The 10,992-nt window shown below is 45.8% G+C and overlaps 1 non-coding gene across 1 annotated transcript; it reads right to left on the bottom strand.

Annotated features, from left to right (window-relative positions):
- Window positions 1-601: 601 nt before the first annotated feature.
- TRNAR-UCG (transfer RNA arginine (anticodon UCG)) lies at window positions 602-685 on the bottom strand. Its single transcript has one exon. It is a non-coding gene; the product is annotated as a tRNA-Arg (tRNA).
- Between the last annotated feature and the right edge of the window lie 10,307 nt (window positions 686-10,992).

Below are 10,992 nucleotides of genomic sequence, written 5' to 3'. Positions count from 1 at the left end.
GAAACACTGGGGGAGAAGGAATTTCTCAAAAGGAAGCCAACATGTGTTGGGAGGACTGGATATTTTGTAGCCAAAAGGTGACAAATATACTCTCCACTGCCCAGGGGACCTATCTGTGCCCCAAACCTAGGCGGTAAGGGGGACATGGAGGTGTGAACTACTGGAGGGCGTCTAATTCCGGTATTCAGCTGGGATGACTTCGCATGCTCTAGAACCCTCGTGCTATTTCAGGGTTATGGTTTGGGTTGCAGTAGGGGATTCCAAAGAGTCCTGCTTTGCAAGTCCTAATAACAGTCCCTTTCAGGCATGCTCTCTACACATTCAGACTTTCCAAGGACAGCTTCCTTTTTTTAGGACCATCATAAGTCCTTTCTTACACTATTCTTGAGAAGGGAAAAGCTGACACGGGGTAGTCACCAGGCCCGTCTGGCCGCCTTGAAGTGTTTGCACAATTAAGTCATTTTGGACTTTCTTTTTTTTTTTTTTTTTAATTTTTTAATGTTTTTTTTATTTCTGAGAGAGAGAGAGTTAGAGACAGAGAGAGAGAGAGAGGGAGACACAGAATCAGAAGCAGGCTCCAGGCTCTGAGCTGTCAGCACAGAGCCCAACGCGGGGCTCGAACCCACAACCGTGAGATCATGACCTGAGCCGAAGTCAGGCGCTTAACCGACTGAGCCACCCAGGCACCCCAGTCATTTTGGATTTTCACTTCTCCACAGGTTTCCATGGGGAATGAGGGTCTTTTCATTTATTAGAGCCCCAAGGCCTACCTAGTTATCATATGCTTTTTCTCTTGGTCATAATGATTGGCTCAGTAAGTCCCTGTTTCAAGAATTCTCTAGACCAACGAAGAACTAGTACGTTTAGCAAGTGCCTACCCGAGAGAGAGGGGAATGGAGAATAAAGCACAGCAAAGATGTGGTCAAAGAGAGATGGGACTCGAGGAACAACATTTGGATTCTGAGAACTAATTCTGCACGAAGCAAGTCACTGAGGACGCGTCAGTTATGTGATGCAGTAACTGGATTACCTGAGGGGAGATGGTGGATGTGAGAAAGTCCCCACAGTGGCTGAGATCGGATTGCCCTACAGGCTGGTGACGTGGGGCCATGCTCTCACCAATCGCCTTTTCTCACCTGTTATCCAGAGGCGACCCTGTCCCACTTTACAAGCTGGGTGCTGGCTATTTGCCCATTCTGGCACATGCATCCACTGCTCTCTCATTTCAAAGTGGGTGGTGTTTCTAGCCTATAACAGAGCTACCATCTTGGGTTTGCCTTTTACTTTTACTCTTGGAATTCTCTTTGCCTCTCTCTTGGTTTAGATCTACTTTTTTTTTGCATTCTACACGTTCCTCTTGTCTGGTTTATAAGTTTATTTATTTTGAGAGAGACAGAGATAGTTCGAGCAGAGAGAGGCAGAGAGACAGAGCAGGAGGGAGCATCCCAAGCAGGCTCCACACTGCCAGCACAGAGCATGATGTGGGGCTTGAACCCACAAACGGCGAGATCATGACCTGAGCTAAAACCCAGAGTCAGATGCTTAACCGACTGAGCCACCTCGGAGCTCCTTGTCTGGTTAATTTTATTGTTTTGGTGGAACACATCTCACTTCCAGAGAAAGGGTACAGGGGAGATCATTTTTTTTCAGTCCCTACATGTCTGGTAATGTTTTGTATCCTGACATTTGGATTAATGTTTTGGCTGGTCCAAACTGTATATCGAAATAGATTTTCCTTCAGTTTTTTTAAAGTTTATTTATTTATTTTGAGAGAGATAGTGGGATGGAGCCCACTCACATTATGGAGAGCAAACTGCTTTATTCAAAGTCCATCAACTGAAGTATTAATCGCATTTGGGGGAGCGCCTGGGTAGCTCAGTGTCCAACTCTCGATTTCAACTCAGGTCATATTCCCAGGGCCATGGGATCGAGCCCCACATCTGGCTTTGCATTGAGCATGGGGCCTGTTTGGATTTTTCTCTCTCTTCCTCTGCCCCTCTCCCCTGCTTGTGCGCCCTCTCTGTCTAAAATAAAAATAAATAAATAACAATTGAAATGTTAATCCCATTCAACCTCACAAAAACATCCAGAATGATGATTGGCCAAATATCTGGGCACTGTGGTCCAGCCAAGTTGACGCATAAATTGAACCATCACAATTCTCGACTGAGTTTTGACCCTTGAACCGCCAGAGTGTACATTATATTCAGGTAGGCATGGAAGGAACATCCACCAAGACAAGCCATGTCTTAGTAAATACAAAAGGATTGACATCGAATAGAGGACAGTCTCACACCACAGTGAAGTGAAGTTAAAAATCCATAAGGATATTTGAAAAATCTCTAAATATCTGGAAATTAAATAACACACTTCTTTTTTTTAACTTTACTTATATATTTTGAGAGAGACAGAGACAGCACGAGTGGGGGAGGGGCAGAGAGCGAGGGAGACAGAGAACCCCAAGCAGGCTCTGCTGTGGGCCCGAACCCGTGAGACCACAAGATCATGACCTGAGCCAAAACTAAGAATCAGACACATACCCGACTGAGCCACCCAGGTGCCCCTAAACAACTTACTTCTAAACATCTATGGGCCCAAAAGGAAATCACAGGGAACTTATAAGTTACTTTTAATTGAATTAAAATGCAAACTCAGGGGCGCCTGGGTGGCTCAGTCGGTTGGGTGGCCGACTTCAGCCCAGGTCATGATCTCACCGCTCGAGAGTTTGAGCCCCGCATCGGGCTGACCGCTCAGAGCCTGGAGCCTGCTTTGGAATCTGTATCTTGCTCCCTCTCTCTGCCCCTCGCCAGCTTGCACTCTGTCTCTCTCAAAAATAAACAGTAAAAAAAATTAAAAAAATAAAATGCAAACTCAACACATCTATTTTTTTGATATGCAGGTAATATGTTTAAAGGAATTGTTACTCTTTCATAATGTTCATATTAGAAAAAAGAAAGGCCTAAAATTACTGATTTACCCTTAAACTAGGAATAGCAAGAAATAATAAAGAGAAGATTGTAAATCAGTAAAACAGAAAACAAAGAAAAAAAATCACAATCTCTGGCTAGGCAAAGAGTTTTTAGATCAAACATGGAAATTATGAATCAACTCAAAAGATGCCATCGAGAAAACAAAAAGGCAAGCCATAGCGTGGGAAAAAGATATTTGCAAATAAATATACTTGAGTGTCTTCTTTATGGCACCAGAGAAGCCCTCTAGCCTTCACACTTCCTATTCATTGGCTGATTAATCACTCCCAGACTTCCTTCATCTTTTGTCACAGGGTCCACTGCAGCTAGCAGTGGCCACCTGACTCTACGCTCCCATAGCTGCTGTTTGCCCTCTACTTTGGACAGGGTGGCTAGCGAGACACTCAGTACCATCTCGCCCCAGTTCATCACTTGGTCAAGTGGTAAGAGTCTTTCTGCTGCTTTGTACCAGAACTCATCTATTCCTGTCTCATACCAAGCACCCCGACTGCCAGCAAGTAGGGTGGTTTGGTGCCCGTGGACTCCTACCAACTCAGCCCTAGCAGGTTGGGTTCCCTGGGAGACAAACAGTGTGACGCGGAGGTTATTACTGGGCAAGGCATTCATAATGGAGTGTTCTTGGGACCCGTGGAAGCAGACTGTGCAGAGAAAGGTAAGCTGGGCTGTGAGGTAGGCGCACGGCTGCTTCAGAACTGAGATGGTCATTCAGACGTGTCCCAAATTAGGGCAAGGGTCAGGGAATTTGTACACCCACACTGACCGGTTAGTGACTTGGGACTGCCTCTGAGAAAGGGGGTCTGACCATAGCCAAGGTGGTGCTTTTCCACTGAGGGAAGGATGATGGGGGGCTCTGGATACCTGAAAAAAAGTCTTGAGTCCTGAAGAAGGCTATGGGAATTCCCTCACGGTGTCCCCTGGACACCTCGCATGGCAGATTCACTCCTTGGATGACACAGGTACTTGTCCACCTGCTTGTCAGGTCATTCCACCGAGTCTTCTGGAAGTGAAGGGATTCTTGAGTCCTACCTATAGCCTTGGGCTTTCCTGTTGTCTGAATTATGTTCATTCGTTCAAAGCATCATGAGGTCCATAAAATCTGTAACGGGGCAAAGTCTCGAAGATAACGGTTTCACCAATGATTTCTTATATGTCTTAAACCTTTTGATATGTATTTCCATCATAATTTTGACATGCTAGTTCTCTAACTCTGGAATATGAACTCCTGATTAAGATACTCCCAATTCTAACTGTCCCTATGGAGAAAATTGGTGTTTCTCTCTCTCTCTCTCTATCCTGTATCGATCTCTAGGGATGGAACACAGCATTAGTAGTGATTCCCTCCCTTCACTCCCCAGTAGCGTTCCAGCAGTTCTACAGGCCTTCCAAAGACAGAGTCGGGGAGACTCCTCCATGATGTACTTGCCCCCAGCGAGAGTTGCTTGCACAGAGTTCTCCTGGGATTCTGCTGAGCGGGGCTCCACTTCTACCTGTAAGGTTGGAACCATGCGGAACAGGTGGGGAAATGGCCCAGGTGTCCAGGAGCCAAGTTTTCTTAGGAAGCCAACATGGTAGGCTCAGCTGGGTTGCTTAGGCTGGTGCCCATTCCGAGAGGCTGCTGGGGCTCTCGAGGAAGGTGGCTGGGAAAACAGGAAGGTTGGAACTCAATGGTTGTAAGAGGACGATGTTCATTGTATAAGAAGCATCTCAGCACCTCTCCCTGGAAAGATTGGAAGTGTTGGGTCTCAGCGGCTTAACTGCTGGATTATGTGGTTAGGTTGGAATTTCCCAAAGGGATAATACGGATCAGTGAGGAGATAATGCCACAATCGCTCATCCAGCTCGGGAGGCATTTGAACCGTGCTGGCATCGCTTGGAACAATTCGTAACCTTTTAATCGTGGTGGCTCAATAATGTGGCCAGCAGGCAGGTGCCAAATATCTGGCAATCCACACTCTTCTCGTTCTGAAAGCAAATACCTATGGAAAGTTAGGGGATGAGCCGAAGCCCAAGAGCTTCGATTTTAGAAAAAAATCTCTGGTTCTGAAGAGTAAGGGGAGCTGTAATGAAACTCTCAAGCCAGGGGCATTGCCTTCTCCCTCATGAATCACATGCATGTTTTCTCCACGTTGCTCGACAATTGTTTGAATCAGATTTCGGGAGGCTTTTGGAAAGGTCTAGAAAAGCATAGTAAGTCTAGGACTCCTGAAATCTTATTAAAAGGTGGTCAGCTAATGATACGACATGTAAAATTTAGACACGTTGACCCATCTCCTTCACCCTGTAGTGATGGGGAAGAAATCAGGAAAGTGATAAATGCATGTAGACCCTGGCACTCAGAATAGCAACCTACAGCAGATTCATCCCATTGTACCTTTTCATTAGTTCTCAGTACTGGACTCGATGAGGAGATATGAACAGATGCATAGCCAGAGATGCCTTTGTGTGCCCTCTGTGGTTTTAAATTTTAAATGCACATCACAAGATATTTCTGGGGCACCTGCCAAATTCCAGCAGTTCATGGAAAAGTAATGAGGGGCTATCCATTATCTAGGATGGTTGGTTTGGCTTGAGCCCTGGAGGTGGGTGGAGCAGGTAGACAGTTGTCCCTAAACAAACACCTATTCTGTTAGGCATCTATACGACACATGGGGTGTTCATGCTATTCTGCGGATTGACTTAAAAAAATTGCCATGGTCACCAACTGGTTCTTTCATTCTATTAATTACAGGAAGTTAATGATTTAATAACAGTGATAAGAGGTTTAAAAGGGATCATTCCCCAGTTTTTGAACCCCTCCGAAATTCACTCGGATTCATCCCATGAAGGTTGTGACTCAGCACACGCAGCAGCACACCCTCCTGGGGGCCACCTCTGCTCCACGCTGTGGCCTCTGGGACATGATCAGATTTGCATTTTTAGAGAGTTTCTTTTGTGGGCGCTTGGGTGGCTCAGTGGGTTAAGCGGCGGACTCTTGATTTCAGCTCAGGCCATGAGCTCATGGTTGGTGAGTTGGAGCCCTACGTGGGCTTGGGGTTCTCTCTCCCTCACCCTCTCTCTGCCTCTCTCTCTCTCTCTCTCTCTCTCTCAAATAAATAAGCTTAAAACAAAAGTTTCTTGGGGCGCCTGGGTGGCTTACTCGGTTAAGCGTCCGACTTTCGCTTAGGTCATGATCTCGCGGTTCGTGGGTTCGAGCCCTGCATCGGGCTCTGTGCTGACTGCCAGCTCAGAGCCTGGAGCCTGTTTCAGTCTGTGACTCCCTCTCTCTCTGACCCTCCCCTGTTCACGCTGTCTCTCTCTCTCTCCTAGAAATAAATAAAAAACATTAAAAAAATTAAAAAAAAAACAACAAAAGTTTCTTTTGGTAGTTACTGGAAAATGGATTGGATGCCAATGGGCCTGGACGAAGGGAACCAGCTGGGAGGGCATTCTAGTAAGCCCCAACTTCAAATTAGAGGAACCTCCCGCCCCTTGCCCAAGGTACTGGACCCACAGGGCACTCCCAGAGGTTTAGAATCATTTCAGAACATTCTTGTTTTAGGTCCAGCTGGAAACAAGTGAGGCTGAAGGGAAGCTGTGGACCTTGATCACAGAGGCAGGCTGTGCCCACAGCCCACCACTCAGTGGGTCCACTGAGCCCACCAGCAGACCAAACACACAGAAGGCCGAGAATGAAGTGCGTGCAAGTGCCCTGGGAATACCCAGGAGACCAATCTGACTTAGGTAAGGACGTTGAGGAGGCCCCACCAGCCAGAAGGCCAGACTGTGGTTCACAGTTTTGGACACACTTGGATTCCCAGACCCCAGCTGACCGGGCACTTTCCTGTCCTATGCACATAGCAGTTAGAGCCGGGTTTCTTGACTGGTTTGGGCCAGATAGGGCAAGAAAAGGAAAAGTTCCTGGGAGGAGAGGAGGAGAAGGGAGGATGCGGATTCAAAAGGAAGAGCTGGACCGTTCGTTACCTCCATGTTCTTTGCAGGGTTAAGGGGTTACAAAAGCTGGTATAATGTTATAATGGCCCCTCATAACTTTAATACTTTCCTATTTTGATGTTGTTGTTGTGTATGTGAACCCACTGCACTGTGCTGAGGGGTAAGGCTTTTCTCATCCTGTTATGAATAGAATTCCTTCACTTTTGTTATGTGAGATTATGGCGGACTCTTGTTCTGGAAGCATCTCGGGTTCACAGGGGTTTATGTGAGATCGGAGGTTCTCAGACTTTTGGGGCCTGGAATCTATCAATCTATATTCTGCAGCCCCCCCAATAACTAATATAAAAGGTTTATTTATTGAATTTTCCAATAGGTAATATATCTGTAAGGATAAAACGATACACAGCGAAAAGACCACCCTTCCAGCTGTGCTTTCTGTCCTTTGCTTCCCGCTCACCATGGAAACCATTCTTACTAGATTCTAGGTAGCTTTCCAGAGTTCACGTATATCCAAATACACACACACAGAGCCTTATTTTTCTCTACTTTTACACAGAAGGTGGCTCATTATGTTCCTTGTTCTGAATGTTTTTTACTTACATTGTATCTTGGAGGAATTTCCATGTGAGTTCAGATAGCTACAGACTGGTTTTTATTTACATATTATCCGTTATATTGATGTGTTATAGTTTATTTAAACCCTCTTCTCTTTTACCAGTATGTACTTACCCCGCATTTTACTGAGATATAATCGTCATACAGCACCATATAAGCGTAAGGTGCATGGCATTATTCAACTTACATATGTTGTGAACGATTACCAAAATGAGTTTAGTTAACAGCCATCATATAGATACCAAAAAAAAAAGAAAAGAAAAAGGAAATGAAAAAATGTTTTTGCTTGTAGCAAGAACTTTAAATTTTTTTTTAACATTTATTTATTTTTGAGAGAGAGAGCACGTGCGCGAGCATGTGCAGGGGAGCAGCAGAGAGAGAGGGAGACACAGAATCTGAAGCAGCTCCAGGCTCTGAGCTGTCAGCACAGAGCCCCACGCGGGGCTTGAAGTCACAAACCGTGAGATCATGACTTGAGATGAAGTCAGGCACTTAACCAACTGAGCCACCTAGGCGCCCCTCCTTATAGTGAGAACTCTTAAGATTTCTTCTAGGGGTGCCTGGATGGCTTACATCTGACTCTTGATTTCAGCTCAGGTCACGAGCTCACGTTCATGAGCCTGAGCCCCACATCGGGTTCTGTGCTAATAGCGCAGCCTGCTTGGGATTCGCTTTCTCTCACTGTCTCACTCTTCCTCTCCCTCTGTCCTTCCCCTACTCACATGCACTCTTTTTCTCAAAATAAATAAACATTTTTTTAAAAAAGATTTATTCTAACACCTTTCACATAGCATATAGCAGTGGTAGTTAAATAGCATGCTATACATTATTACATCCCTAGTACTTATTCTTTACCATATAATTGGAAGTTTATGGCTTTGACTACCTTCTTTCAATTTCCCCTCTCCCTCCCCTACCTCCTGCTTCTAGTAACCACAAATCTGATCTCTATCTTCCCCCTTGGGATTCCACAAATACGTGAGATCCTACAGTATGTGTCTTTCTCTGATATATTTCACTTAGCATAACCCCCTCAAGGTCTGTCCAATGCTGTCTCAAATGTCAGGCGGGATTACTTCCTTTAAATGGCTTAATTATCTCTATCTGTACCTCTATCTATATGTACATATCACATCTTTACTCATTCATTTGTTGATGGGCACTTATGTCGTTTCCATGTCTTGGCAATTATAAATAATGGTGTGCCATGAAAAAAAGAGGCTGGTTCAGTTTGCAACTTTAACAACTGTACAAGTACTTTTCCCCAGGATCATTATATGCTGGTACACAGCAGAAGTGCCTTAAGTGCCTTAAGCATGCGTCCTATTTAAAGGATTGAGATTTCATAAACGTAAAACTTTTAGGCACTTTATTAGAGATATTTCTAAGTGCAACTGCCTCTCTCTCCCCTCCCCCCCACTCTCTCTCTCTTTAGCATGAGTGTGAGGCGCTGAAGAAACAATCCTTACCAGCACAGTTGGTTGCTTTGAACCATGCTGAGGGGCCCGCAGTCTTGCCCATCTTTCCTTTTGCATCATAAACACAAATACCAACTGAGAGCTGAGTGAAACAGGCGAGTACAATTCTCATCTCCTGCAGTTCCTGAGGGGGGGGGGGGGGCANGCCCGTCCTGGGGGGGTGGGGGGGCCTCTCGGAGCCCACAGGGGTCCACACAGCACCTCTCCTGAGCTGCTCATGAAGACGGAGATGAGAAGGACATTAAGCCTTGGGGTTATTTTGATCTTTGGAGGTTGGGCTGAGGAGGAGGAACCCCCCAGAGGAAAGTGAGGTACAAAGACATCCAGGGGGATTAAGGTGTCGTCACAAGACCGAGGAAGCCAATACTAGAAAGAAGAAAGCCTGATTTGAGTGTGTTCCAAACAGGTGATGAAATGGGTGTATTAACCATGTCTTTCATTTTCCATAGGCTGATGCTCTGCACGTGGGGCCTTGCTGATCTTGGCTGGCCTGTCCCCTCCAGGGCTACCAGTCCCTAGAGACATTGAATGACTCGCTCCTGAGCATATGTTTCTAAAACAAACCACCCAGTCCAGAGCCCAAATCCCCAGCTCTCACATTCGGGGCCACTGTCCGCTGCCGTGAGCACCCAGGGCCAAGTACCAGACAAACAGGACACCGTGTGCCGCAGAGCCCACTGAAATGATTCCAGGTAGTCAGTCCTCCCTTCCCATGGAGACCATAATGGGGCTCTTGTCCACAGTGGCTCCCTCTCCCTCTGCCTCCTTGCTACCCAGTGCTTCCCCAGGGGCCCCGCGAGGGTGTGGCATCCCTCTGCCTTTAGGAACAATGAGTAACAAACTGTCTTTTCAATGGCCATCATTTCCTGGTCTGTTGGCCTTACCCTACCTCGAATTTTCTATTAATACACTGTATTTTAAAGCAATCATGATGGCGAATATAGATCACTCCTTTAGGACATTTTGCTGCAAAGAATAGAAAAATGGGGGGTAAGCTGGAGAGGAATATGGGGTCTGGATATATTCACAGGACACACTGCTGATGGTAATGATCTTACACAAAAGGGGAAAAGAGTGATTTTACTTTAATGGGGGGCTTCAGGGGAGGTGGGATCCAGTGCAGAAATGGGAGTCGCTGGTCTTAGACAGGTATGTGGACAATAGACGGTTAGATTCAGTGGGCAAAGCACGTGGGATTTCTCTTCTGTTTGCTTCTGGTTTCTGGGTAAAATATGAAGCAAGACCTACCAGCTGGGACTGGGCTGGGGAGTGGTGTGGAAGAGATGTGAGGAGTGAGGAAATGTGACTTGGACAAAAGGCAGAGAAATTTGTTCAGGGCAAGATAGTAAGATCGCCAGACAACACCAAGCACCCATTTGACGTTTGGGGGTCACACATTTTAGGTGAGATGAGGTAGCCTGAATGTGTGGCTTTCCTAAGGAAGAGACCCAGAGTAAACAGTTTACAATTTTATTTAATTCTAGACTTTTAATCTTTGGACAGTTTCGCATTTACAGAAACATTGTAAGATGGTACAGGGAGTTCGCATACAGCCCACACTTAGTTTTCTCTATTCCCCGGCACATTTACTGATCCGTATGGAAACATTATTAACAATAGCCCATACTTTGTTCAGATGACCTTCATTTTTTTTTAAATTTTAACGTTTATTTTGGAGAAAGAGAGAGACAGAGTGTGAGGGAGGGAGGTGCAGAGAGAAAGAGGGAAACAGAATCTGAAGCAGGCTCCAGGCTCTGAGCTGTCAGCACAGAGCCCGACGTGGGGCTCGAACCCACAAACCGTGAGACCATGACCTGAGCCGAAGTCAGGCACTTAACCGACTGAGCCACCCAGGTGCCCCCAAATGACCTTCATTTTTACCCGATGTCTGTTTTCTGTCCCTGGATCCCATGTAGGACACATGATATTTAATAGTCATATTTACTTAGGCTCTTCATGCTGATGGCAGCTTCTTAGAC

Source organism: Crocuta crocuta, unplaced genomic scaffold (assembly GCF_008692635.1).
Source record: "Crocuta crocuta isolate KB4526 unplaced genomic scaffold, BGI_CrCroc_1.0 scaffold338, whole genome shotgun sequence".
In the NCBI taxonomy this organism is placed as follows: domain Eukaryota; kingdom Metazoa; phylum Chordata; class Mammalia; order Carnivora; family Hyaenidae; genus Crocuta; species Crocuta crocuta.
This window is presented reverse-complemented; position numbering and strand designations above follow the sequence as displayed.